The sequence below is a fragment of the Peromyscus leucopus genome, chromosome 13 (genome assembly GCF_004664715.2).
Source record: "Peromyscus leucopus breed LL Stock chromosome 13, UCI_PerLeu_2.1, whole genome shotgun sequence".
Classification (NCBI taxonomy): Eukaryota; Metazoa; Chordata; class Mammalia; order Rodentia; family Cricetidae; genus Peromyscus; species Peromyscus leucopus.
The window spans coordinates 20,627,550-20,631,937 of record NC_051074.1 but is presented as its reverse complement, the minus strand read 5'-3'; positions in this window follow the sequence as shown (position 1 = coordinate 20,631,937).

Sequence of the window (4,388 nt, the reverse complement as noted above, 5' to 3'; positions counted from 1 at the left end):
GTTGATGACCTCATAATCAAATACGAACCCTGTGGACATCCTCTCATTCCACACTGACTTTTCTTTATACATATAACTTGAGCCACTTAGGTTCTTTACTCAGTATTAACATCCACACAGCTGATGGCACTCAACACCCATTCACACAGGAAATGCTTATCTGTTCCAGCCTACCACATTCTTATTTGCCTGCCTCCAAACTGTCATCAAGCTAAGAAAGAAGTCTGAGGATGGGGACATTTCCAAGCAATTGTCATTTATTCCTTTTCATTGAGGATGCAATTTAACAGCTAAAAGTGAAAGCTTAGAATGGGCAATCGTTTTTTATTCAAGTCTGCAGAAACATAACAATATAAGGCAACTGCTTTCAAGAGACATGGAGCTTATTTATTATAGGAGGCAGCACAGAGACTGTTGGGAAAAATAAAACCTGTGGGTTCCTTCAGTGTCTCAGACTGTTATGATTTTAGCATAATAATATGTCCTTCCCTCCATGTGAGCGCACACACGCGCGCGCATACACACATTCTTGCTTGGATCAAAACCCCATGTACTAAATGGAATTGCATCTGGTGGGTCAGCTCACAGGGACTAAAGAATAAATTTTATTCTTACTATTTGAAAGCAGGAGGGGTTAGAATGTAAATTCAGTAATTAAAATGATCCAGATACTATCAGATATTACACCACAACTGATTCCTGACAATAGCAGTTTTGAAAGCCCTGGTGCTCAGGGATCACCACCATCCAATAGGGGCAGGCTACAACCTTGACTTGACACTTTATACAAAGCACAAGTCTTCAGGGCGCTCCCCAGACTCCAATGTCTGTATTCACTAGTGTCCTTGACATAGCACGCTGGTAATACAACCCTGGTCAGGCTTTCAGACTGTCTATGAAGATAAAATAGGATTCCATCGATAAATCTCATTACACCACACAAACACCTGAGGATGTCCCCAGGGATCACTGAAGAGCTAGTTCTGAATTTCAAAGATGCACTTTCTGTTACTGTAATTACAGAGAGATGGCAAAGCCAAAGAAGGCTCTTGAAGGCTCCAAGAATCTTATACTGAGGTGTGCTTTTGGATACAAAGCAGTGTTGACTGCAGCTGTGTGTCCTAAACTCTGAAAACAAAACCCAAACAAAAGAAGCACCTCAAAGAAAGGCTCTTAACTTTACATTCAGCATGTCTAGAGAACGAAATTAGAGGTATAAAACAAAGATGCTCAGGAAAAACTTGTTATTTAGAAAAGACTTAACTTTCCCCCAGCTGGTGGCAGATGTTGACTTAATAAACAAATCTCCCGTACTGAGGGCACACTACGTGCCAGCCACCACACTGAGTTCCAAGCATACAAACATAAACACCAGTCTCACCCCAGAACCCACCTCATCTATAAACTGCTGGAGCATGTGAAGGGGCCAGACCTGCAGATCCAAAGCTATAGGATCTCCAGGACACAAGGCAACAACAGGATATCCAAGAGGAGCAACGGAGAAAACCCACTACTGACAGTGTAGAAGAAGCCGGAGGCCTTGAGCCAGACCAATGACTCATGGCACTGAACACTTACAAGTAAAGACATCTGCACAAAGGGTCTACCATGTGACTAATTGGGTCACACTACAGTTTCCACGTCCATGCTGAGATTTTTGTTGTTGGTGGTGGTGGTTTTGTTTGGGTGTTTTTCCTTTTTGTTTTTGGAAGGGGGAGGTTGGAAGGGCAGAGGGCAGAAGCAAGGGCATGGGAGATGAGTGGGATCTGGATGCATGATGTGAAATCCACCAAGAATCAACAAATAGTTACAAAAAAAAAATTAGTCTCCATCTCAAGAAATTTAGTTCGTAATTTGAAAAACAAATGAATAAATACAGAATTACAGTCTAAAATACAACAAATTGGTTGAAAATATGAAGTTATTCTCTAATGGATTCCTGTAGGACTCACTAAGTTTGATAATTTAGGGAAAGCCTTGGTAATGAGGATAAATATACACAACTGGTTGTAGCTGAAATTTTCCTGTGTCCCACCTGGCCAGTGGTCAGGACAAATCTTTCTCACCTTCCAGTCCTGCAGCCACTTGGACCCAACTAAACACACAGAGGCTTATATTAATTAAAACTGCTCAGTTATTAGCTCAGGCCTACCACTATCTCTTACATTTAAACTCAGCCCATTTCTGCTAATCTATATGTCACCACATGTTCTGTGTGTTATTACACGCTGCTCCCTAGACGGCAGGCTGGCATCTCCTGCCTCAGCCTTCCTCTTCCCAGAATTCTCCTTGTCTGCTTATCTTGCCTATACTTCCTGCCTGGCTACTGGCCAATCAGCATTTTATTAAACCAGTGTAGAAAAACATTCCACAGCAACTGGTGCTTGATATAAAATAAAAAAAAAAAATTAGAGGCCAAAGGATTCCCCCCCCAAAAAAAAACAGATTTTAAATATATTCCTGGTAGTGTATTAATATTTTTGACTGAAGTTTTAGTTTTCATTTTCTCCAGACCTTAAAGTGATCTAAAATATGTCTAAAGGTTATTATAGTACAAAAATAACATCATATGTATTAAATGTAAAATATCATACAATATTTCACATATTAGACTTCTACCATACAAAATTTAATATTTTTACTATTCAAAAGGTCAGTGATTGTCATGAAAACGGTATCTGGATGAACAGGAGTAATAGTATAAGTGGCTTTGGGTTGATTATACTTGTAAGTGTATTGTGGCATTAAGCAACTGTATCTATCAGTGAGCACACTCACGGGTAACGGGTAAGACATTCACAGTAGAATGTGCCAATGAAGGCCAAGATGGTATTTATAAAGGTCAGTGGGGAAGAAACTCAAAGGATATTGAGAGAGCAGTTACCAAACCCAAAAGAAGAGAATTTTGCAAAAAGGCCACCACTAGCAAGGGCATGGGTCCACAACCTAAGTGGTCCTACAGAGGTTCCACACCCAGATCAGTTTTCTGGAGAGAAGAGCGCAAGGGAAGATGTTGAAAAGAATTTGTTGTACAACCAGAAAATTCCTAGCATGATTCACTCTTTGTTTTTGTATCTACTTCTGTCCCCCTTTATCCAAATAAGAAGTGTGTGTCCTTAACACAGAAGTGATACAATATCTTAAAATAAAAATAACATGTTAGGACAGAGTAATGTTCATTTGTTCCCTTTCCCTCTGGAACCTAAATCTTTAGCCATCATTTTCACTAACTGTAGCCTAGGTCACAGTGGCATTCAGGGGCTGTGATCTTAAGATCAGAGCCAGCAATAAACACTAGAAAAGCTGGATATAACCAACATGGTAAATGGTTTCTGGAACATTTGAAGAAGGCTTAGGAAGGTACTGCCCATTAAGACATGGCATCCCTTCTTAACTCCAGGGGATATGGGGACAGGGCACTGTCTCTGGTTGGAGAACTAGACAAGAGGCTGTAAATTCCTTATGAGGCAACTCAGATTCATTTTCTTCCTAGCCAACCTGATTTTTTTTGTGTGTGTGTGTGTGTGTGTGTGTGCCTCTGCGTTTCAAGAAGCACTCCACTAGGCTGCCCATCTATTTCATTCCTAAGGAACCATTTGCCAGAGATTCCTGTGGGTCAAAATCCTCTAATTAGCATTTTAAACATGATTTCATTGTAGTAATTACATCACCACCTGTTCCCTATAATTTCACATGACATTATCCCCATTGAGATCAGAAACCCAATTGTATTGAAATGCCCCTAAATTATACCTAGCCTACAGAGAACTGGTGACTCAGGGGTCTTTGAGGGTGGTGACGGGAGTGTCGCCATGCTTTCCCAGAGGGTGTGGCTAGGGGGCAGGGAGAACAGGATGCACTCAGATGTGTCTAATCAGCATTCCCATTTCTAATGCATCAAATCTCCTCTCTCTTTAGAACTCAGGGGAGGTGCCTCAAGCTCTTTAACCTCACTATCTGTAAGCCAACTTTATGTGTGCCTTTAGATCAAGCAATCCAACAAATCACCCATGCCTCCATCAAGTGATTAAACCAACACATTAAATTCTGAATCCCAAATAAGGTGTATTCAGTTTAATGAATTTAGTCTTATTTGATTATATTTCACCCCTTGCTCAAAAATCCACACATGCTTACTTGCAGGCTTTTAATAACAGAGAATGGAAAGGTCTTTACCATGCATATTTCTTTTACATTTTGCTCTTTATTTAAATATAATTTCAAAAACACATTAAAATTGCATGAATGGTATATAGAACTCCAATGTACCTGTTATGCAAATTCAATAAGTATTAACCTTCTGCCTTGTCTAATATTCTACATTTTCGTTACATGCACACATTCTCATATACATTTACATACTCTGAAATACTTGGCACTTGTGAAGG